Raw genomic sequence first — 26,368 nt, 5'->3', positions numbered from 1 at the left:
CCCCCTTTCAGGTAGTTGCAGAGAGCGATAAGGTCTCCCCTCAGCCTCCTCTTCTCCAGACTGAACAACCCCAGTTCCCTCAGCTGCACCACACAGCTGCTTGCTTACTCCCCCACCCCGGTGGAATGTGGGAGAGAATCAGAAGGGTAAAAGTGAGAAAACTCATGGGTTGAGATGAAGACAGTTTAATAGGTAAAGCAAAGCAAAGCAAGGAATTCATTCACTACTTCCCGTTGGCAGGCAGGTCTTCAGCCATCTCCAGGACAGCAGGGCTCCATCACGCATAATGGTTACTTGGGAAGACAAATGCCATCACTCCGAACGTCCCCCCTTCCTTCTTCTTCCCGCAGCTTTATATGCTGAGCATGACGTCCTATGGTATGGGATATCCCTTTGGTCAGTTGGGGTCAGCTGTCCCGGCTGTGTCCCCTCCCAACTCCTTGTGCACCCCCAGCCTACTCGCTGGTGGGGTGGTGTGAGGAGCAGAAAAGTCCTTGACTCTGTGTAAGCACTGCTCAGCAGTAACTAAAACATCCCTGCTTTATCAACACTGTTTCCAGCACAAATCCAAAACACAGCCCCATACTAGCTGCTATGAAGGAAATTAACTCTACCCCTGCCAAAACCAGCACAAGTCTCTATTTAACAACCTCTCCTCCTCATGCTGTGTTTGGACGGATGACAACAAACTTTTTCCTAACACAAATGAGCAAATACAACTGCAGAGATCTCAGTAAAGTTGGACTGAAGTTTTTATATTATTAAAATACCTAAAACAACCCTTTTAGACTAGTAAATTTGTATTTTGATATCCATGAATACAACAAATATAACATATTTTGCCTAGCATATACATATCTCTTCAAGGTCATCCTGTACAGTGGTCATTTGCTTACCTAATGTACAGGCACAGGGTATTTGAGGATGAGAACAGCACTTTAATCAGAATAACGTTTCCGCCCATTATGATCCTGGTCTTACACAGACATAATTGGCTTGGGTAGCTGAATTTCTCAAGTTTGTACCACCTGTTATTACCAGAAAAATGAATGTAAGGGAGTCCTTACAGTTATATCAATTTTTTACAATTCTTAATTACTCTTATTACAACCTTTTTTCCTTGTTATAGCACCACAGGTATACACAGCACACACAAAAATTAGTTTTTAAGCTATTTCCAAGATGTTGATGATGTAAAGCACTAAGCTGTTTTCTGAGATGCTGGTCAGGTTTATTCTTTATTTCCTCACTATATTGCTGCAAACCTGGCACTCCCTGTCTCCTTAGGAAAGTTGCCATGAAACACGAGAATTAAGGGGTCCTTAGGAATTAAGAACAGACTTTAGCATACACATAGAATCAATAGCACTCCGAAAATTCATCCGAGGAAATAATTTCATGCTCTGCATTTATTACTATTGCAGGAATTTTGCACTGAGTGCTGCTTAAGCCCACCTATTATGTTCAAATGATAAAATTCACAAGCCTCTAGTTATGCTGAATTTGTATGAGTGATGATCTGTGAAATCAGTGTTCAGATAGGGTGCGCCTCAAATGGACAAGCTTAAGGCACTGTTTCTGCTTGCAATGGATAGTTTCTGCTTTTGACATCTGTGGTCTCACAGAATACTTCTGGGGGAATGTAGGAGATCCTGCAAAAGGAGCTCAAGAAACATCTCTGCTCCTACCTGCTGCTTTTGCTTTTCCCATGGCATGAACCCCTTGAAGGCACCTTACTGCTTGCAAGCTCCACTTCTTAATTTATCATCTTCAACACTTCCTAAATTGATAGTAACGAGCTTAATAAGTTGCCAGGGAAATAAACAAGCAAACTCTGTGTTTCTGTATCAGTGACAAGATAAAATGGTGGTGTTCATGTTAAGAAAAAAAATTCTAGATAGATATAGAAAGGGAATTAAATACATAATTTAATAGAAAGCATTATTGGAGAAAAAAAGCACTGAGACTGAGTGCTCGTTATTTCTAGTTCATTAAAAAGTAATTGTTACATTTTACTCTTCTTATAGCTGAAGATTTTAAACCACTTTACAAGCATTACCAAATTAACTTTCCTATCATCCCAGGCAGAAAGTTAAGGCTTGCCATCTGCACTGTGTGCTTGGAGAAAGAATCACAGAATCACAGAATCACTAAGGTTGGAAAAGACCTGTAAGATCATCAAGTCCAACCATAAAAAAAAAAAAAAACAAAAAAACAAAAAAAAACCCCACAACACACCACAAAACAAAAAACACAACACACCAAAAACCAACCCACCCAACACCACACAGCACCATGCCCATCAAGCCACATCCCACAATGCCACATCCACACGCTCCTTGAATACCTCCAGGGAGGGTGACTCTACCACCTCCCTGGGCAGCCTGTTCCAGTGTTTCACTACTCTCTCAGTAAAGAACTTTTTCCTAATACCTAGCCTGAACCTCCCCTGGCGCAACTTGAGGCCATTTCCTCTTGTCCTGTCACTCATCACTTGGCAGAAGAGGCCAACACCCACCTCTCTGCAATCCCCCTTTCAGGTAGTTGGAGAGAGAGATAAGGTCTCCCCTCAGCCTCCTCTTCTCCACACTGAACAACCCCAGCTCCCTCAGCCGCTCCTCATCAGACTTGTGCTCCAGACCCCTCACCAGCTTCGTCGCCCTTCTCTGGACACGCTGCAGCACCTCAATGTACTTTCTGTAGTGAGGGGCCCAAAACTGAACACAGCATTCGAGGTGCGGCCTCACCAGAGCCGAGTACAGGGGCACGATCCCCTCCCTACTCCTGCTGGCCACACTGTTTCTGATACAGGCCAGGATGCCGTTGGCCTTCTTGGCCACCTGGGCACACTGCTGGCTCATATTCAGCCGGCTGTCGATCAACACCCCCAGGTCCTTTTCTGCTGGGCACCTTTCCAGCCACTCGTCCCCAAGCCTGTAGCGTTGCATGGGGTTGTTGTGGCCAAAGTGTAGAACCCGGCACTTGGCCTTATTGAAGTTCATCCGGTTGGCCTCAGCCCATTGATCCAGCCTGTCCAAATCCCTCTGCAGAGCCTTCCTACCCTCAAGCAGATCAACACTCCCTCCCAACTTGGTGTCGTCTGCAAACTTGCTGAGGGTGCACTCTATCCCCTCATCCAGATCATCAATAAAGATATTAAACAAGACCGGTCCCAAAACTGAGCCCTGGGGGACTCCACTTGTGACCGGCCGCCAGCTGGATTTCACCCCATTTACCACAACTCTCTGGGCTCGGCCGTCCAGCCAGTTTTTTACCCAGCAAAGAGTGTACCTGTCTAAACCACGAGTCGCCAGCTTCTCTAGGAGAATACTGTGGGGAACAGTGTCAAAGGCTTTGCTGAAGTCCAGGTAGACAACATCCACAGCCTTCCCCTCATCCACTAGGCGGGTCACCTGGTCATAGAAGGAGATCAGGTTGGTCAAGCAGGACCTGCCTTTCATGAACCCGTGCTGGCTGGGCCTGATCCCTTGGTTATCCTGCACGTGTCCCGTGAGCGCCCTCAAGATGAGCCTCTCCATAACCTTCCCCGGCACCGAGGTCAGGCTGACAGGCCTGTAGTTCCCCAGATCCTCCTTCCGACCCTTCTTGTAGATGGGTGAGAAGAGACTGTGGACTCTTTTTTGGAACTCCTGTTTGTACAAACAGCCCTACATATATGCATGGAAATCATTATATCTAGAATCATAGAACAGTAGAATCACTTAGATTGGAAAAGACCTTTAAGATCATCAAGTTAACCTAACACTACCAAGTCCACCACTAAACCATGTCCCTAAGCACCTCATCCACACATCTTTTAAATACCTCCAGGGATGGGGACTCAACCACCTCCCTGGGCAGCCTGTTCCAGTGTCTGACAACCCTTTCAGGGAAGTTTTTCCTAATATCCAATCTAAATGTCCCTTGGCACAACGTGAGGCCATTTCCTCTTGTCCTGTCGCTAGTCACTTGGGAGAAGAGACTGACACCCACCTCTCTGCAACCCCCTTTCGGGTAATTGTAGAGAGCGATGAGGTCTCCCTTCAGCCTCCTCTTCTCCAGACTGAACAACCCCAGCTCCCTCAGCCGCTCCTCATCAGACTTGTGCTCCAGACCCCTCACCAGCTTTGTCGCCCTTCTCTGGATACGCTCCAGCAACTCAATGTCTCGTACTCAGGGGCCCGTAACTGGACACGATATTTGAGGTGCAGCCTCACCAGTGCCAATTACAAGGGGACGATCACTTCCCTAACCCAGCTGGCCACACTATTTCTGATAGGGTTGAGTTGAAATATAGTTATCTTTGTTGCTAATCAAGATGACATAAGACTTGTTTTGTAATCTCCCACTACTGGGAAGAAAGTTTTGGCAAAAGTTTTTAAAGTAAAAAGAGAACTGAAGCAGAAAAAACTTTTTAAACCTTCGTTTCTATTTGTCTGAAGATTCAGCTACGCATCACTCATGTTTGAAGATCACTCTCTAAGCCATGAGAACTAGAAACATCTTTTAGTTCTTGTTTTACTTCCCTAGAAATGGAAGTGACGAGTGGCATTCCTCAGGGGTTGGTATTGGGACAGCTGCTGTTTAATATCTTTGGCAGTGACATGGACAGTGGGATTAAGTGCACCCTCAGCAAGTTTGATGACGACACCAAGCTGTGTGCTGCCATCGACACGCTGGAGGGAAGGGATGCTATTCAGAGGGACCTTGACAGGCTTGAGAGGTGGGCCTGTGCAAACATCATGAAGTTCAACAAGGGCAAGTGCAAGGTCCTGCATGTGGGTCAGAGCAATCCCAAGCACAAATACAGGCTGGGAGGAGAATGGATTGAGAGCAGCCCTGAGGAGAGGGACTTGGTGGTGTTAGTTGACGAGAAGCTCAACATGAGCTGGGAATGCGTGCTTGCAGCCCAGAAAGCCAACCACATCCTGGGCTGCATCAAAAGAAGCGTGACCAGCAGGTCGAGGGAGACGATTCTCCCCCTCTACTCCATGCCCGTGAGACTCCCACCTGGAGTACTGTGTTCAGTTCTGGGGGCCCCCAACATAAGCAGGACATGGACCTGTTGGAGTGAGTCCAGAGGAGGGCCACGAAGATGATCAGAGGACTGGAGCACCTCTCCTATGAGGACAAGCTGAGAGAGTTGGGGTTGTTCAGCCTGGAGAAGAGAAGGCTCCGGGGAGACCTTCTAGCAGCCTTCCAGTACCTGAAAGGAGCCTACAAGAAAGCTGGAGAGGGACTTTTTACGATAGCCTGTAGGCTGAAAGAGGGTAGATTTAGATTAGATATAAGGAAGAAATTCTTCACCAGGAGGGTGGTGAGGCACTGGAACATGTTGCCCAGAGAAGTTGTGGATGCCCCAACCCGGGAAGTGTTCAAGGCCAGGTTGGACAGGGCTTTGAGCCACCTGGTCTAGTGGAAGGTGTCCCTGCCCATGGCAGTGGGGTTGGAACTAGGTGATCTTTAAGGTCCCTTCCAACCCAAACCATTCTATGATTCTATGATATGTGGGATAATGCTTTTCATTTTTTTCAGAAAATTTTGACTTTGAATAACTGTATATGTGTCTGTAAAATTATCTAGAGCTATCAGCCACTGTTGCCAGAAACTGCAGAATAATTAAATTTTTTTTTCCCTGAAAATTTTCAGGCTTTTCCAACAAGATACTGAAAACTTACAAAAACCAAATTGACATAGGGCAGTGAAAACTTGTATTTTATTGAAATTTCAATTTTCTGTCAAAGTTCAGACATAAAATACTTAACTAGCTCTGTTGAGGACATAGGTCAGTCTTGGCACAAACATGGGTTGTGCACAACTTCACTGTACGGCAATGAGACCTTGTGTAGTAGTTACACTGCAGAGGCCAGGGATGACTTCTTCACACTTGTAATACTATACTTTTAAATGCCGAATCAAACTTTCACATGTTGATGCAAAGATAATAGGAAAAAAATTAATTCCTACTTCTATCCTCCAGCTCAGAGCAGCAGGAGAGAATTTTGCTCATCTTCAGCATCCCTTTAGGTATTAAAAGTAAATAAGAAATAAATAAGATGCCCTATGAGGCTAACCTGAATAAAGATTTTTTTTACGATAGTTATTATTAACCAAACAGGTCTGCGATTGGGGAAGATACTATCTATGAATAATGAAAGGTCTCCTTTTGTATTCAATTTCTAGATGCCTTGTGATTAAATGGAGGTTGTTCATGAAATAATAATAAAAAAACGCTGACACTGTAAATCAACCAGAACCAATCTTCTGCTTTCCTAGGCATTACTGTAAGAAAATTAATTCTCTGCACCCGGGAACAAGCCCTCTATCTCAAAGTAAATTGATAAACTGTGTTTCAGCTCTGTGTAATTAGGAATAATGGTTCCTATTCTTTTGAGTGAGTGGCAGAAGTAGGACTGATGAATTACTATTGTCTGTTGGCCAGATATGTGCCTTGTATTATCACCGGCTTGTACTTCTTTGCCATATGAACTCTCATAAAATAAAGCAGCATCTTCTTTTCTGGCCTTTTTTGAGAGCATTTGACCTTCATCAACCTCTGCAATTCCCTTAGCTGTGACACAAGGGAGAGTGCTGTGCTGGTCACATCACAGAAGAGGCCTTCTGTCTTGGACATCAAGACATGGTTAGAAGGCATGACCCTAGAAGAACAGCAAGGTGTTTCTACCTCCTTCCCACTGTATGCCATGCAAACCCCATGCAAAGGTGCATTGGACGGGCAAATTAAAGCATCTGCTGACCTGTAACCTTGCCCCTACAATCATGGGGCAGGAGAAGGAATACGGCACTATGCTGCCAATGCGTAAATCCTGACTGATCTGAGGTGGAAAAGTGAGTGCTGCATTCAGTGTTGGTGGTCTTAAAAATTTATGCTGATTTCTGGCACTGATATGCGTGTATATTGAGGCAGATGCTGAGGTATCAAGTTTACCTGTATCTCCTCTTCAGCATTATTCCCACCACAATGTTTGCAGCCCATATGATGTGGAACACTGACCAAAGGAACTTGCCTGATTCTTCAGGTGAAGTTTCACGAGCCCCTGTGGCATGTGCTCGTCACATCTGAAAATTTCGGAAAAGTAATCAAATTTTGCCCGACATAAATCTTTCTTTACAAACCCAGGCAGCTTTCCTTCTCTACGTCTGTTCTTCAGAAGGCTATCTGAGCAGCTGAAAATAGAGGACTTTCATTATTCTAGAAATGAAACCTTAGCATCTGAGGAACGTATGGTAACAAAATCTATGGGAAACCCATGAATTCTAAATAAGATTGTGATTGTAAATCTTCTCTAAACCACTCACTTAGCTAGTAAATTCCAGCATGAGCATGGGGAGTTTGGACTGGGTCTTTATGTTTTAGTTTCTTTGTAATATGGTAAAGTACATTTAGGGGACTTCCTAAATCCACAGAGGCCTTGTATGCAGTAATGGAATTGCTGTAAAACTTCAAGACATATTTCCTACTACCTTTTGCCACTATGTTTCAACCCATTTTGGTTTGTGGATTCCTGAATATTTTCCACTAGAGTTTGTATCCCTTTAAGGTTGTCGTAAATATAAATTGTCACATGGCAAAATACAAACTGAAACTCAAAATACCCTGCGCTTTTTTAATGTTATCACCAGTAGTCGTCTTTAGACATGGACTCTTAGAAGCCATCAGCCAAAATCTGCAGAAAATGTTTGCAAACTACTGCTAATTAACTGAGTATTTTTTCATTGAAAACAACTGGATATTCATGTTTTTATTGTCATTTCTATTCTTGTTTTTATATGTGACTGAAAAAAAAATCATATTATTACAAACCTACTAAAGACTGATTATTCTTATAGTCCTATCAAAAAAAGTTAAAAAAATAACCTTTCAAACCAATTTGCATGTGGACCGAGGTAGTACAAGATCCCTGTGATTTATGAGACTCACCAAGCTACCAACTATGCTACAGAAGTGATGTCCCACTATACTCAGCATTGGTGCAGCCTCACCTCAAGTGCTGGGTGCAGTTTTCGGCTCCAGAATATAAGAAGGATAGGCAACAAAGATGGTGAAAGGACTAGACAGCATGACTTATGGGGACTGGCTGAGGATACTAGGTTTGTTCATCTTAGAGAAGAGGAGACTGAGGGGTGAACTCATTGCTGTCTACAACTTCCTCATGAGGGGCAGCAGAGAGGGAGGTGCTGATTTTTTCAGTGATAGGACGTGAGGGAATGGCTTAAAGCCGTGTCAGAGGAAGTTCAGATTGGATATTAGGAAAAAGGTTTTCACTGAGAGCTTTGTCAAGCACTGGAACAAGTTCCACAGGGAAGTGGACATGACCTCAAGCCTGTCAGTCTTCAAGAAGCATCTGGGCATCACTCTTAGGTGTGTGGTTTAACTTTTAGGTTGCCCTGTGTGGTGTCAGGAGTTGGATTCCATGATCCTCATGGGTCCCTTCCAATTCCTACAAAAAATTGTGTGAGAACTTCACCCTAAGTGGCTATATATGTTTCTGTTGTGAAACTGTAATTCTAGTATATTCTTTGAAACCTTTGGCATTCTGTCGCTCAAGTTATCAGTTGGACTGTGCTCTCCTACAAATCAGGATATTAGTAGGCCTGCACAACAATTTCTTACCAAAGCCTTCTATTCACTCACGAAAATGCCGTAGGATCGCAGCTGTAATTCTGCCCAGTGCTGGTGTCAAAACAAGCAATGCTAGCAGCAGATTGGAGCTGAGAGATAACTGAGAACAGCTTTTTAAATACATCTGTGCTGTAATTTGTCTCACTTTCCATTTGAAGTCGAATCAGCCTTGTCTCTGACCTTAGCGTCTCCATCTGGGGATTTAGATCATAGACAGATGAGATGATTGCATAGAGCTAGGACTCTAACAGCTTGAACAGAAAATGTGACAGGAATTAGACCTGGGTTTTATACACAACATACCTCAAAACACGGCAGCTGAGGCCAATAATCTAACAAGACTGTCAGGTCTCTGGGAGCCAAACACTTCCAAAAAAGGGCACTATGATTTGAGATGTGACTTTCACGTATAGTCCGAGCAGCAAAGACATTCAGTTGTGGGATGAAATAAAATTCCTGAAATTTACTGTTTCGAGTTGAGGAAGTTTGCCACAGGGATTTCTTAGGCTGTGATAAATAAAAGCCCATTAGGTTTCTCCTGGTGTCTAGGAGAGGTTGACTGATGTTGTACAACATAATGGAAAGCTGGCTAATCAATACTGCGCTATTTTTCAATTTAACTATATTAATCATGCACACTGTTTTCATTTATGTCTGAAAGAGAAACAAACAGGTGTGAACATTGATTCCTGCTAAATAACAACATTATGAAAGAACATTATTTAGGCATGTCTCAGTTCCTTGCTATTGTTCTGGAAAGTCAGCACTATGTAGAGGCCTCTTCTGCTCATCACCCATGAAAATGAAGACTTGCTAGCCATGATATCCATCATGCTCTGATAACATGGCAGTATTTCCACGTATCTGTGATGACTGAGTGACTGGGACAAGTAGCAGGGTGGAAAATTAGGCCTTACCTCAGTGAGTAGTCATTGGTTCTTGGCTGTAGGCATAGAGAAATAATTTACCCCTTCCAGCCCCTGGAAAATGATCTCAGCAACTTAAAAGTGATAGTCTCCTTGCCTCCAGAAGGCAGCATCATATAGTGGTCAGAGCAGCACCTGCCAATAGACTCCTTCCAGCCCTTTCTTAGTGCTTATTGAGAAATGTGCAGCAAGTCATTATTTGCAAATACCTCCCTCCTCCCCCAGCTCCCCCCCAATCTATTATATACAAGTCAGAGACAAAAGAAGGTACCACAACTCATACTCATGCCTCAAGTTATGGTCAGAGAAAACTCCTGAAAATAAGCTTTTGACCCATGAGATTTGACGGGTCAAATCTTGTGCTTTCAGTGAGGGATTTGTGCACCTGAATCCCACATCAACGACCGATATGAGCTTTTGCATCTTTATAGCCTCTCTGACGGTTGCTCCATCACAAGACAGCTCCAGCTTACTACCACCTCCCTATGCACCAGATGGGTCCCAGTCATTATCCCCAGTGTGGCACTGCCTCACTATCAGTCAAAGATGCACAACAAATTCATTATATTATGGCTTTTAGGATGTGAACTAATGAGGTGTCTTGAAAATGTCATCTAAGCTTCTTCATATATCCATTTTGCCGCCTTGGGGGCATAATGTGAGTTTCCAAAGCCATTTATGCAAGGAGGATTCATAACGTTTGAGGAAATAAGCCTGATAATGAATAATAGTAATAATAGTAAATTACAAACTAATAACAAAAAGTGATAATAATAAATAATGCCTAATAAGGTAGATGTTGATGTAATGTGCATTGCCATTATTCTGTTGACTTCAGTGGAGGTGCACCATTTTACACTCCTAGGAATTTGTCCCACAGATTCTATAAAGGTGGTAGAAACGCAAGGTAACATTATAATCAGACAACAGCAAAAGCAGAGATGCAAAACAGGGAGCACCTTCTGCAGTAGGGAAACCTACTGCCTTTAAAAGCAATGGTGAGAATCCTTGACCTAGTGGTACATCAAAGGCTCCTGACTTCAAACACTTACTCACCCCTATGTTTTCTTGCACTAGAAAAATTAAAATAGTCAGTTTGTGGATCCATTGACTTAATGTAAATACCCTGGGGGGAAGAGGAAATGTAGTAGAAACTGTCAAACCAGACAGGAGTAAGAAATAGTCATGGTCTCAACATGCCAATGACCAGAACAGAGAAGGCAAATAGAAGACAGATGAAAAGACATACCAGGACAAGAGGAGGCTGAGGCACAGGGTGACTAAATTGCCTTGCTTCCAACAGGCAGACCATGATGTTGAACTGCAGTTCAGCGTTTTATGCACAAGATGGCCTGTGGGATTTTGCAGCCTTCTGCCCAAGCCTTGGCCATAGCTATGTAATTGTAGCAGGGGACAGAGAAAGCCACAGAATGCACTGGAGGCATCAATGACCCAAACTAACTCGCTGGGAGTGGGTCTTCGACAGGCTTCTCAGGAAGAGTTTTCAGGCTCCCTCCAGGCACACTGAGCAACTTTTACAGAAAGAAAAATCCTGAAATTTTTACATGCATTAGCATAATTCACTTATATTCTGCCAGCATTCCCTTCTCTGACATTAACACAAAGAGTCATACCATATTCAGCTCTCCACCTTTGATAAAGTTATAATTTATGCAACACCTTGCTGTAAAACCAAACATTGCTGTAGCACCCCAGGATGTTTTGGGTGGGTTGGGCAGGTTCAATATATTGTGATGCCTGCTAGTGACTCTAAGTCCTGTTATGTAAAGTCGCTTGTGACTGACAATATCCAGACTGGCAGAAGAGCTAATTAGTCTGAGGTAGCTTGGGAGCCTTTCTGCTGAATGCAGAAGGCCTTGGGATCAATCAGCTGGGCTTCGTGCTGCCAGGAAGACGACACACTTGCCCTGGGCTGCTGTGATGGACTATTTCGGTATTGTGTCTGAGTCATAGCATTAAATTTCCTCTCCTGTTCAATGACATACAGTTTCATTTGACAGTCATTTCTCATTGTTCTTCTGCATCAAATGCTTTGGCAGGCTCTTCTGAGGAGACAGGTGTCCAAAATACATATTTTAAAACCAAGGTGCATGAAATCCTCAAATATTAATAGTTGGCTCCCACCTAAAAAATTAAGCTCTTATTTCCTGGGGTCTCTCAAAGTATATAGCCAAGACCAGCACTCCTCCCACTCTTCTCAGATGGCAGTTTCAAGCCACATTAATTAATTAATTTCATGGGTATCCCAGGAGAGAAACAGGTCATAGATTATTATTATCCCTAAATTAAAAATGAAAAAACTGAAGCATAGGGACATCAAGTGAACTGCTTAGCAAGGTCAAGATTAAACAACTAACTGCTAGGCCACCATCTCTTCAAAGGAAAGAGGTAATTTTAATGGTTGCAGGCAAATCTGACCAAATAACTGGACACTTCAGACCCTATGCAAGATGAGATGGGGGCCCACATCACCACATTGTTAGCATTTGTGTGAAGAGGATATGACAAATAACTTGGAAAAGCCTTTTGATTGTTTATTCTTAGGAGAATATGAGGAGTCAACTGTCCCAGGCACCGTACAAGATCTCTAGAGAAACTGTGATCAAAACTGAAAAGGGGAGATCATAGTACCTTGAGAAGAAAATGTGAAAAGCCAGGAGCAGATCCCAGGAATATTTAATCTTCCCCTGAACAAAAAGGAGTGCCTGGAGCACACAACCTCTCATTTTAAAATTAAGATAATAGTAATCTATAGCAGTAATTAAATAGCTATTTCTGCACTGGTATCATCTTCAAGAGCAACACTACCTTGGGAGTGCCGGAGTCAAGGATAAGAGTAATTGTCTGAAAGTGATGTTTGCCTTAATCACAATGGCTGAATCTAAATGCTGTGACCTGTGATTTTATATTATGGCATGTCCAGAGAGCCTTTTATCCCGATCTTCCACGTCAAGACATAGGTCAGCTCATGTCTTATCCACGTATGGGGGTTTCTAGATCACCTAAATGAAGGTTTAGGTGACATGGGACTGGTGTGCCTATTTCTAAACCACGCAGAATTGGGCTACAGCCAAAACACAGACACGGGAGCTTGGAAGCACTACTAACCCAGTTCTGATGTTTAGTAGGGACTTGTGCATTGCCTTTGACCAGTTACATTTAAAAGCTGAAGTGCTCTGAGATACTCAGCCAGCTTCTTACTAGTCAGCCTTTTCTTCCTCCTTTCCTTTTTACTTTTTCTGAAAGATGTAGGCAAGTGAGAGGAATTCTTTTTAAAGGACAGCCATCAATGAGTAAAAGACCAACAGAGCACGAACACGTAGAAAGCAAGATATCAAGATATGGTAAGATCAAAGGATAGAAAAGTGTCAGGCATGTAACCTTTATTGTGAGTGTTAATCCAGCAAACCCTCCTTTTCCAACACTGTTATTGTCTGCTTGAGATGTGTAGGCTTAGAGTGAGTTATGTTTCTATATTTGCTAGTTTTGTCACAAAGTCCATTTTAATGGTTGGCTGAGAAAAAGGAAAGAGATTTTCCCGGTTTTGCTCTCCAGACACATTTGGGCAGTCCGGTGTGAACTGCTTCATAGAATTGCCTTGCAGAGCTGTTGTTGCAGCTCCTTTTAATCTAATGCCATGGTCTCCATTGCTGAGGTGTCTGATCCCTCATAATCAAGGATTGTTTTATCTTTATAAGTCTTATGACATGATATAATTTACTTTTTATAGTGAAGGAGAAATTGGCCAGAGATAAATCATAGATAAATCACTGAAATACAAATGGAAAGCTGGAACTCTTTATTGCACACTTTGTAAAGGCAACCTCCATTTCCCCTAAAAGACAAGTTAAAACCAAAAAGTTGCTTAAAGTTACTCCAAGGGTGTATTAGTGAATACCTAAGTAGTTACATCATCTCCACCATTGCAATGCAAAATTAAGTATCCCAGGCTGATGAAAACTGTTGACACCCTGGGAAAATAGGGGCCTGAGCAACTAACAATAATTGCTGGATTCGGGGAGAGGAGGAAGACAATGCCTTACTAGTACATGCAATTACAGCTTGTTTGCATAAGTAAAATGTTTAGATGCCTTAGTGATGGATCAGCTTAACACTTTCCAAACAGAAGAAAAAGGGTTTGCCCTCCAAAGCATCCAGTCTGCAAAATGAGACAAGATACAAAGCATGGGTATGTAGCACTGGACTTATCCAGAATCTGGACTGCAGGAAAAATGGGAAGATCGGAAAACTCTACAGCTGCAGAACTCCATCAGATGTGCTAAGAGCACATGTCCTTTTACAGCTCTTCTATTCAGCTCTCATCAGAAAAGTTTGCCTCTGGGTGGTTGTTAAAATTCAGAGGAACTGATAGTGTTTTACATGAAGGTGACACGTTTTAAGCCATCAGATGCCTAACTCTCACTTAACTTTTGTGATAAGATCATAGCAAATGAGAACTTGTGGTAATTTTGGAAGGGAAGAGTGAGCTATGTGAATATGGCTATTCACCAGAAAATCCTCCCAAGTGTGAAAGTTAACGTAGAGAAAAAGACAAAGAGTCTGGTTTCAAAAGTTAATCATCTCATCAAAGGTAGGAGGTGCCATTACCATCGTAACTCAGAAATGGGATAGGAGTAAAAGCTTTAAGGTATAACAATGAACAATAATTACACTGTAATTAAGCACTCTATCAGCAGATGGGTAGGTATAGTCCCCCCTAAAATATCTATTTTCTGGATGAAACTGTTGCCTCTCTGCTAGATCTGTCAAGCTCTAGGTCAAATCCAGCCATGGCTTAAGAATATCGTATATGTCCTGGTCACTGTCTGAAGGCCAAACCAGTAGATAAAAGTTAGTGAGGACTCCTGAGAAGCTGGCTTTGGTCATTATCAGTTCAAGCAGGATTGACATGGATACAGTTTCATAGAGTAAGTCTACATGATGATCATTCACCATCTTTGAGATGAACATTAGCTCTTTTAAAGCTAGACACCTGCCCCAGTACAAAGTCATTGTCTAGATTACGTCCCCTGCAATCAAAAGGAATAAGCATCTGCAAAGAACTTTACACCACGCTACTTATCTCAGACAACTCTTTCAGGATTGATGAATCGCCCTTTCCCCTTTGACGTACAGGCTGTGGTGCTTAGTTTCGAACTTGACTCTTGGCTTTTGGATGACTAACATTAAGGTAATTAAATCAGTTATACCTATGGGTGGGTTGGGGTTCAGTTCTAGCCTTTGTCATGTATCTATCATTTCCCAATAGACCTGCTTATTCTTTCAGGCCCTCTGCTTTAGGACAGGAATATTTTCTATTGTCTATTTAGCTTCCAAGCTCTCTGAAACAAAGTCTATTTCCTTTCTGGTTATTCAAAAAGAACTTTTCTTGATAACATCAGTGTGGTTCCACTTGGAAATCCTGTGTCTTACGATGGGCAGTAGGCAGGCGCGTTAACCTTCAAAGATTAGTAAATGTCCTTAAAACGCTGTAATCGGATGGAAGGCATTTTCCTCTTCAGCCTCCCATTTCCAAGCATTGCCTTAAAAACATTCTTGGCATCTTTTCCCTTTGTCATTTCCAGGGCCATGGAAAAATCTGAATGGGAGGAAAAATACAGCATTTGTAGGCTAAAGTAAATTAGCACAGAAAGTGTTTGCTTCAGGTTTCTTAATGTTCATTCGCCCAATGTAAAGATTTATGATTTAAATAAAAATTTTAAAAACCCAAAAACCCTGAAGTTGCACTTTTATAGATTTGCATATTGTTTTTTTTGAGGAGGATTCACATCAGGCAACAAAGACTGAATAAATCATTGGGTACAGGCAGAGGAACGCTTTAAAAAACATGATTTGCAACAGATATACTGTAAAACATTACCCACGGCAAATGTTGGATCAGCATTATATATAGAGCTGCCACTTACAAATTTTATGGGCTTCTTGGGAGGTTGCTTACGAATAGTAGTATGGTCTCTCCAGCACAGGGCTACGAATCAGGAGATCTGGATTCTATTTTCAGCTAAGTCAATGCCCTTACAATGTCAGCTAAATAAATTACTCAATTTCTCTGTTTGCCCTTGCAAAAATAAAGGTGAGCTATTCATTCACATGAATTTTGAATCTTATTTAGGAATATACTTCAAGATCTTCAGGTGGAAGTTGCTACACAAACACTAAATACAGTTTGTACTAAGGATTTTGAAGTATTTCTAAGGCAGAGGAATTTGGAAATGTTTTAGGATTGTGTATATTATATGGCAAGATTCAGTCCAATTTTACTGGGCACAAAATGACAAGTGGAACAGCCTGTCAGAGCGTATAAAAGCCCATGGATTGGTTTGTAAGCAGAGTATATGGACAACATATATTGCTTGGGTTAATCTTTTTTCTTCAGCTCTAAGGAAAGCAGCAGCAAGAAACTTACTCCAGACCAACATTTTTTCTTCCCCTTTCTACTTCTTTTTATTTTGAATAGGAGCTTTAGGGAAAAAAAAAATATCTGAGGGCATTTCAGCCCTCGACTACCCATAATTTCTGATCCACCTAGACTGGAGTGATGGAGGAACCTATAACATACATATACGGAAGTTCTCAGGGAGTTCCCTCAGGAATTCTAAGTAAATTGGACATTGGTTTTATGAGGTTGGTTTTATTTTGGTAGCAGACATCACTGAGAGGTCTGTAGCAGCACTAAGAGAGATTGGAATCTCTTTTCACCTTGGGAGCACATTATTGTTTGAAACCTTTCACCACTTAGGTATGCCAGTTAGGTCAGATATTTCCCTTAGCTTGAAAATTGAGTTTAGCTCAGAAATCTGCTTCCGCTTCTGGCCAGGAACCGTTATTAGATGATTTTCTTAATGATAGGATTTTTAAGCAGGTAATTTTATTTTATGAATGTGAGACTGTTTTGCTCTTTAATTAACCTTTAACTTTATTGTCCATAGCTCGTAATCAAAGATTATAGGATGAAAGAGTGTCCTAGCCAATGTTTAACTGCTTTGTACATTTAACAGTTTATACATTTTACATGTTATATTTTCCTAACTCTAGTGAATCATGGGTGTAGGATAGAAACCTAAACATCTTCTGCTGTTGTACATATCAGCAACACTTTTTCCCAGAAGGGTTTATTAGCTCTATCTCACTACTCTGTAAACAGTGACATATATTGAGAGATGGCTCACATTAGCAGTGTAGAGAGCAGGCAGAGCAAGCCTGTTTGGGTTGCAAAATACTACAGAGACTTACCTTTCAGTGCTGAAAGCTGCCGTGTCTATTTGTCTTGAAGAGGGTAGATCACACACTTCAGGGACAATTGCTGACTGCCTCCTTCAGTAGTACCCAAAAAAATGGGTCAAAATGGGTCATCCAAATGCACCATCTCACAATTTGAGGAGACCAAAATCAGCTCTCACAGCTACTGTAAGCAAACTGCAGAATTGGGTGGATGATCACTAGCAGGGTGGGGGGACTAGCTAATTCTCCCATTACTGTCAAATGATTGGAAGATCAAAGACAAGCCCAGTGCTTCTGGGCTTTTCTTCATACAAAATGCCTCAACGTTGCTTTAAACTAAAAAGCCTAGGTAAAAACGAGATACACAGGCCTGGAGATGGTTCAAGTGCAACACTATTAAGTCAGGAGAGGCTTCTGTAGGAGGGGAAGTTTGAGCATTTCCTTTATGTCAGCTGTATATCTGAGTGCTGTCATCACGATGAACAAGTCTCCTGTAACTCCATATGTCCAAGTACTAAAGCATGCCCTTGCCCTTATGTTCTTACATAGGTCAAATCTTTGCCTTGCCGTCATTGACAACATCTCTTTAAATCAAAGATGAATGGTCTCTTTGTGATCAGTGTTATTACAATGAATTTCAGGAGAAACTATAATAATGGAGCACTTAAAAGTAAAGAGCTAGCACTTGAGTTAGCTAGCTATTAATTATAAATGCCAATCTCTATCAGGAATTCTTTTTTATGTAAAACTGATCTGTTCTGAGGACTATTTTAGTGTTAATTAGAAAGAAGCCAAGATGAAGTGTTATCCAATGATGAGCATTCATTACAAGGTCTGCTGACCCCTTGTGCTTATTCTTGGAGGTACACTGGTAGAGCCCCTGGTATTAGCATTGAAGATAACGACATTTTGGGTTTGTCCCAAGTAACTGTAAGGATGACACCTACAGAAGCTTCTTGTTCCAATAAGAGTGTCTGTAAGTGTTTAGTTGCAGCATAGAAAAAATATACTTCAGAAATATTAAGGTCCATATTTTAAGTAAACATAGAAAAAATAAGCATTTATTGAAAAGCTTGAGAAGGGAAACAACTAAAGACACTGACCAAGGTTTTAATATATTTTGACAGTGCAAGAATGAGCCAGGAAGCAGGCAGATAATTGGAACATATTGAAATGAACCCTCTCTGAACAATCTCTATTGTTAGAGAAGCCGACAGTGGCATTGAAGGTCACGGATGTCAGCAGCCATTCTGTTGCCAGGTCTCCAGTCTGTGGAGTCCCTGACCACTCTTTCTCACCATGCTCATCAAGAGAGCCCAACCAGCGCTACAGAGGCTGTGGGTCAAGCTACAGCAGAAATTCACATTTCTTCCCAGACCACTCCTGGGAAGGTTGCTTTTCTGTCCTGCAGGCCTGAAGGAAGGGTGATGTGTTACAATGCTTGTAACTGATGCCTTCACAACCTGGTGGGAGATTGCACTGTTTTGATCAACTCCTGTACTCATTCCAAAGATAGGTCAGGTTGATTCAGCTGAAATAAGAAGGCTGAATTTTAAAAATGTTTTCATGTTTTGAATAATAATAAAACAGACAGTTTATTTTGCTGCAAATAGACATTAATAAAAAGCATCAGAACCATCAGAGTGAATCGGAGTGATCCCTCATTTGGTGCAGGACCCTTTTTTGAATCATAGCCAGTTTCACATACATCACGTGAAGGTGAAAAAGACATCTAAACGTGGCCTGATTATGATATCTTGCCTACAATAAAGCCTTTGAAGTTCCTATGACTTGTAAATCCAACAATTTCCAGAAGTTTTCTTCTCTTCTTTACAAATATAATCAGATACTCTTATTAACTACAGGAAAGAGAACATTTACTTTTAAAATGTTGTCTGCATCCAGAGTCTTGAAGATTGGGATATAATCTTTCCTAGTTCCTGAATTTTCCTAAGTATCCCTTTAATTTTCTCATGCATGAGAATGAGCTTCATTTCTTTGCTGACTGCTGCCCTTATGCCTCCTTTTCTGCCATTAGTGAACTAAATGTTTGGAGAATGTAATTGTAAAAATCATTCTTTAATGTAAAAGGCTCTAGAGACAAATGTCAGATTTTATTTCCGCTACAGCCGATAATGGTACTTGATAGAACCATTTATAATTTCTTAAGAGGGAGAAATAATTCTCTTTAACTGATTTATTCATATAAAGCCATTTACTCTCTCCCTGTATGCAGTGGATCAAACTGAGTTATGTTTCCTAATTGGCTATTGATATGTGGGGGGCAATTCTAACGATGCCCACCAACATCCTCTTTTATAACCAGTGATCATCAGAACGGGCCTGAGACCTTGGATATACCAGCTGGAGACCTGCTGATATCTACTCTCATTCCCCAACCTCTTAAAATAAAGTCATTCTGTACAAAAGAGCTATAAAACATACAGGGGAGTTGAAGGCAGCATCCTGCCTATCCTACTGGGATATGTTCTGCTTTGGAGGATTGAGGGTTTTCAAAACCCACTGAGTGCTGACCTCTTGATTGCTGGTTCACCCTTACTAATGAAACCACTGCCTTGAGTGTCCTGACTGAGGAGACCTTTGCCAGGCAAAATAACCCAATGGCTACATGTCTGAAAGGAGTGAAGACGTACACTTTGACATCTTTGCTTTATAAATAGGCACAAAGCGTGGCAGGGAGGCTTTTAAAATAGCTTTCCTCTGAGAGAAGGGAAGAAGAATACTGAAGATGAAATTTTGACCCTGCTGAAGTCAACGGAAATTTTCCGATTGATTTCAGTTGGGCCGAGGCTTCGTTCAAAGCACTGAGCCATTTTGATGGGCTTACAATAGTTGCACAAAGATGGAGAGGGCCTTTGAAATTGCGTTCAGTGCTCCAAGGGGGCTGGGAAACCGCTAGGTCTAGAAATCAGGGAAAATGTCACAACAGTGTAAATTATTTGAGTATTTGCAGAATTGTTAAGGGAAGTGCCCAAACCACATAACCTAATTCCTGCTTTAGCTTGCCACTCTAAACAAGAGCAAACACTTTGTGTAGGCTTGTATATATGTTTACATCCCTATAATTTTATGCTGCTCTTGTTTTTTGGGTGCAGTCAGAGTTTTTCTGCTGTGTTTTACCAAGAAGTAGATTGATAAAGCTAGTAGAGATTTTTCTTCATCCCAAACTGGTTATAAAACATGCCACCTCCCGCAAAATTTGTAAATATTGTGGATTTCTTGGAATAGTGTGCTCCACGGTAAGACAGTGTAATTGCTTTCTGAAAAGGATGATCAGAGTAAATGTCAAAACTAACTATTTTGTTAAGGTAAGGCAGATACTCCTGGCAAGTTATCAGTTTAACTTGAACGGGTGTATGCTGATTTATACTAGCTGATGATATTACTATTGTGGTATATCCTTGTTTTTTTAAATGTTAAAATGCTTTTATTACTTGCTTTACTGTTTCACTTCATGTGTATAACTGCCACGAACATAATGCACAATTCTTCTCACCTGAGAAGCTATTCCCATACACCCCTGTACTTCATACATACTCATTTCTTCAAATGGCTCTTTTTCCTGGGTATTATGGGAAAATATTGCCCTTCTTTGACTTTCTGTATAGCCCACTGATTTTTTCTCCTTAAACTAAATGATCCTCAGACAGGGTTTGCACCAGTACAATGTTTTAATGGAAATTCAGCAACAAATTCCCAGAAGAATCTTTGAAAATTCATCCTTTGGCATCATAATTGCTTTCTACTCTTCATTCACCCCCTAGTTCTTTTATTCAAAGTTCTTCCTGGAGTCCACCACGAGACAGTCTCTGTGTGTGCTCCTAGCAAATGCATACAGCTCCTCACTTGCACTTTGTTTCTTAGCTTTTCTCCAAAAGGTTGTAAATCTGGAAGAGAAAAATACTTTTTCCATTGGTTATCATCATTTTTGATGCTTTGAAATAAGATGGAATTTTTTTGAAAAAGGCAGGAATCAAGTAAGAGGAATGGAAAAAGGAAATTGAATTGGCACAGAGAATTCAATTAAAAATTAAAGTTTTATTAATACAGGAATACCCCTGTGCGCACAAATCTATATTCCTATACTTATCTTCTCTGCCAAACCTTCTTGATTTAATAACCCACTGTTCACACTACAACTCACATGTGCTTTGCCTACATTCCTGAGGAAGGGATTATGCATCTTATTAATGATGCTGTGTCGGACAAGGCTGGATACTTGCACGTTTTACATGCCTGGCTTCCACTTGCAAGATTGCAATTATTTTTAGCAACTAATTACATACCCTGCACCCAGAGCAGTGGAAGATTACAGCTGTAGTTACCACAATATCACTGAGCCTTTTGTAAGCAAATTTCATCCTGGTCATTAGTACACTTCTGAGCAAGTTTGCAGGCTATGGTTTCACTGGGGAGGTTCTTACACCTGAAATCCAGCTAGCCCCCAAATGTATGATGGGCGTCACAAAATTACATCATTATTTCTCCCTTTGCTGTATCCTAACTACAGTGATTTGAACCCTTAAAAACAGTAGAAATGGTAGTTGGGGAAATGCTATAGAAGACACGTTCTCCAAGGAATACTTGAGATCAAGCCCACACCTGGCAACATGCTTCCTGTGTGACTTTGACCAATTCACTCGATCTATTTTGCGCCTTGCCTCTGTTTTACGGATAAGGAATTCACATTTGCCTGATGCAGAGGATTGTTAGGATGTTTGGGGGTTTTTTTTAGCATGAATAAGAAGTCAGATATCACAGCCATAAGCATCCAGTATTTGCCAGTGAAATTATGTGAAATGATGATGGGGGGGCTGGAGCACCCCCCCTATGACAACAGGCTGAGAGAGTTGGGGTTGTTGAGCCTGGAGAAGAGAAGGCTTCGGGGACACCTTCTAGCAGCCTTCCAGTACCTGAAGGGAGCCTCCAAGAAAGCTGGAGAGGGACTTTTTACAAGGGCATGTAGTGATAGGACAAGGGGTAATGGCTTTAGGCTGAAAGAGGGTAGATTTAGATTAGATATGAGGAAGAAATTCTTCACCAGGAGGGTGGTGAGGCACTGGCACAGGTTGCCCAGAGAAGCTGTGGATGCCCCAACCCTTGAAGTGTTCAAGGCCAGGTTGGACAGGGCTTTGAGCAACCTGGTCTAGTGGAAGGTGTCCCTGCCCATGGCAGTGGGGTTGGAACTAGGTGATCTTTAAGGTCCCTTCCAACCCAAACCATTCTATGATTCTATGATCTGTGATCTATGATGTCTCAGCACTCAAGTGGAAGAGTGCTTTGATGCTTCAGCTTTTATTTTCACATTGCTGATCTGGGCAGTTGTAGGTATGTTGTAAGGGTTAAAGGAAGCTTGTACAAGAAAAGATAAGATCCAGACCCACACTGCCTTTCCCATTTCCAGTTACCTAGAAAATATGACTAGAGTGAATCTAACTTTTTAGGTTTGCACTTAGGAACTGCTTCAAATATCCGTAGACTGCAAAAATGAAGCGTAGAAGTAGGACAATGCAGAATGGCATAATATAATGAGATTAATCTTATTTTAAATGTAAGGTAGATATCAGGAAAGGATGTCTATGTAACACACTGAAGTCTGGAAATGTTCTTTTTACCTATGGTGGTGGAAGTTCTATAATTCATCTTGAGAAGCAAAGCACTACAAATCTGATTTTTTAATAACGCCAGGAAAATTACCTACTAAGTGTTGCTTTTTAAGACTATTTACTATTAGCAACTGGAAGTGGAAGCTGGGTGCAACTCAAAGTGAGTTCTGTGGCTCATTTATTTATAAAAATGATGAAATGATAAATAATAGGCTTATAGGCATTGAAACACTTGATCTACTTCTAATAGTTTCCCTAGATAAAAATTCTATTATGTAAGGGATTAGAGAGTCCAAAAAAGAGAATTCTTTTGTTAGTAATTCCTGGAGAAGGGGAAAATGTTAAAGAAATACTTAAGACTTTCATGTACTGTACATCTGCTAAACTCTGCACAGCTGACCATTTCTTAAATTAACTCAGCAGAAACTTTTCTGAGTTCCTGGTTAAGAACATAAACATCAGCAAAGAAATAAGCACAGAACTCTGAAATTCATGAATAGGCTATATCTTGTCGTTGTGAAATACAAGGTCAAGTCAAGCTTGGAAAAGGGCAGTTTTTTAGTTCTGAAGGTAAACAGAATTGAAAAGAAATTACACCATGCCTTTTGTTTGAAGAAAGAAAAAAAACCACCCACAGATATCTTTGCAGATGAAATTTGAGAACAAGCAATGGAAAAAGACAGAAGTTAACATAGTTAGAAAACATTGTTTTCAAATCTTTTGGGTCTCATGAATTTCATGACAGGGTACTTAGGCTGAAAGCTGAAGTAACTGCAGATTTCTTAGTGGATATTTTTGAGAACCTATGAAATGCAAATGAGTTCCTGGACAACTGGCAGAAGAAAATCTGAATATTTCTCTTTAAAAGTCAGAAAGCAGAGAAATCCCAGGGAACTCTAGACTGGTCAGCTTAACTTCAGTTCCTGGAACAATACAGGAACAAATAATCAATCAAACTATCTGTAAGCACTTAGAAGATAACAAAAGGATGAGCTGCAGCCAAAATAAATTTGAGACGAAATTGTGCCAAGTCCTCTAAAATCTTTCTATAACAGTGTAAAAGCCTTGCAGATATGGAGAAGCAATAGATGTCATCTGTATTAGATTTAGGAAGGCATTTGACACTATTTCTCATGGAATCCTTTCTGGGAATATGATCGAAATAGAACTACTGTGATGTAGGTGCATAACTGGTTGAAATACCATGTTTATAGTGTAATTTTCAATAGATCACTCTCATAGGAATCCCCCACTGAACTGGCAGGGACTTAGCAGTCTTCAGTGTATAATGAGCTAGAATATAAAGTAAAAGATATGCTTCTCTGATTTGCAGATGACACTAAGCTGGGTGGGGCTACCAGCAGGACATGGTGGAAGACATGATTAGCATGAACTGGACAAAATTATCTTGACAAACTGGAGTGACAGTCTCCAAAAATTACATTGCAATTCAGTAAGAGCAAATACATCTTTTTATCCTTAAGTGTGAATAACCATTTTTTTGGGGACAGATGGGAAATGGTAGACTAGACAGTCACTTTGTAACAAAGAATCTAGACTATTATTGGTTCACAAGCTGAATACGAGTTTAAAGTTACATGGTTAAAAAACCAAACAACCACTATCCAGAAATATTTCAAGAAGCACGATATACTTTGTTAGACATGTGAAACAATCCTTCAGTTTTGGCCACAACTGGGAGAAAGAAGTAGGTTTCTTATAAGGGAGACATTGTCTGATATTGAGTCATTTAGATGCTGTGCACAGATGTCTTCATGTTCACTTTTTTTCTGTTTCTATTCTATTCAAAAGACAGCTAGACCACACAGTTGAGGGAGCTTGGAGAGCACGTCATGTAGCCTAAAGTATGCCCTTACTCTCTGACCAGCTGAAGGATGGTCTAGGCTCCCTCAGCCATCTGAGCTAGATCTCCAGTGACTAATGGAAGATTGTGGTTGTAGCTAGATATCGTAGTTTGGGGGCCAAAATCTCAAACTGAATCTCATGCTGTGTAAAAGTCTAGGAAAAAGCAGTAAGGAAGAGTAATATAACCTAGAAAATATGGCATACAAGGCTACTAAAACAGTGGGTGTTTTTTATCTGGAGTACTGCTTCCAGTCTTCAGAATGGCCAAGAGCTGTTCGTATCAACTGTGGATAGGACAAGGCAGCTCCAGCAGTGGGAAGGGAGGTTTAGGTTAGACATTAGAGTTACAGTTCAATGACACTTGTAAGGCATTTCGTACCCCTCAGACCATTTGAGATTTCCTACGGTGTTTTGCCTGGCCTCCACACCCTTTACAGAAGGGTATGAGTCTTCTGCAGTTTCTGTGTCATATCTGTCAGCCCATGTGGATACTCAAACAGTGCTAAATACCAGTACGTCAGTAACTGAGTTGACATCCCCCAGACAGTTAAGTTCTAGCAAACTCTAAGGAAAAAATGAAGTCTTGTGGGGAAGGTGAAGGTGCATGGAAGACGATTTCACAGCGATGACATATGGATTTCATGGCTAGATGTTCATGGATGGAGAAGTGGTTAGACAGCCATTCGGTTATAAAATGATGCAGTGGGGCTTATGTTGCCTTGTGGCAGAAAGAAGGGTTAGTAGACACTTAAGGTTTCTTCCAGCCTTGCTCTCCGTGCTGTTGTGTATAGTGCAGAAGATGTATGTTGCTTCCTCAGTTGTTTTGGAAATGAGCTACAGAACATCTGATTGCTCACTTACCAGCTCAAATGTAGCGTAAGCTGACTGATCGCAAAACCTGTGCACTGTCATTCATACTTGTTCTTTTTTATTTTCTCCTCAGTAGTGTCTCATTGTGCTAGTCTGTATTTGGGTTGTCTGAGTATGTGTGAACTCTTTTTAAAAAAGGCAATGAATTGTTAAGAGAAAGTATGTACACTTTGTCTGTCATCTGCATACTTCCTTACATATCTGCCTATTACTTGCCAGCTCTGTGGCTCCTAGTCTATCTGTCTACATGTCTGTATATAGTTCTCTCATCTTCTTGGTCCACCTAACTTAAACTATTTATAATTTCCTACAGTGATCATCCTTTGTTCTTTCCATCTATCCAAATTGTTTATAAAATTGCCTCTATTGTGGCATCCCCCATTTTACTAAAAATAAATTGTCGATGTCCAAGGCTAAGCAAGATGGGGACACCTGCTCCATTTCCTTTAAAGGCATCTTTTTCACCTCTCTGCTGCTTTATACACTCCTTTGACATACTTTGAATATGAGGGATACTATGAAAACCCAAGCTGTCTTCTATATTTGTTTATAGTCTCATCTTTAATGACGGCTGACATGATCTATAATTGACTCTAGTCACATGAAAACATGACAGTTACTCCTATAAACAATGAGAAACCTTTGGTTTGTACAATAGTTGCAACTTACTGATGCCTAATGAGGCAGTTTCTTTGCTGTGATTGAAGAGTTCTGGAGATATCTGGGTTCAAAAAAATGTTATAACAGCTTTTTGCTAGAGGTCTAATTATAAAGCAGGTTGAAAGCACGCTGAAACTACAATCTTTTAAAACTCTCTTTCTCATTTAAATTCTTATCTGACACTTTTAAGACACTGATACTGCATTAAAAAAGGAAACATAAACAAATGAAAAACTCCAAACAAACTAAAAATACAAAATAAATACTTTGCAGAAAATGTACCAGTGCTTCAATTAGATCAGTGAAATGTCTATTGAGTCATCAAACCTTTTTCTGACACCTATGTCAAAGGAATATATGTAGCAGTGTCCTCCAGTCTACCAACCCAACTCACTTTCTTCACTGAGGCGAGAAGGTGTGACTACAGTGATAAGAAGAACCCTACGAGAAAATAAGCCAAGATCCACATCACACAAGTAGTAATAAATACACAAAGCAAGAGGGGATCAATC

Source organism: Gavia stellata, chromosome 3 (assembly GCF_030936135.1).
Source record: "Gavia stellata isolate bGavSte3 chromosome 3, bGavSte3.hap2, whole genome shotgun sequence".
NCBI lineage: Eukaryota > Metazoa > Chordata > Aves > Gaviiformes > Gaviidae > Gavia > Gavia stellata.
This window is presented reverse-complemented; position numbering follows the sequence as displayed.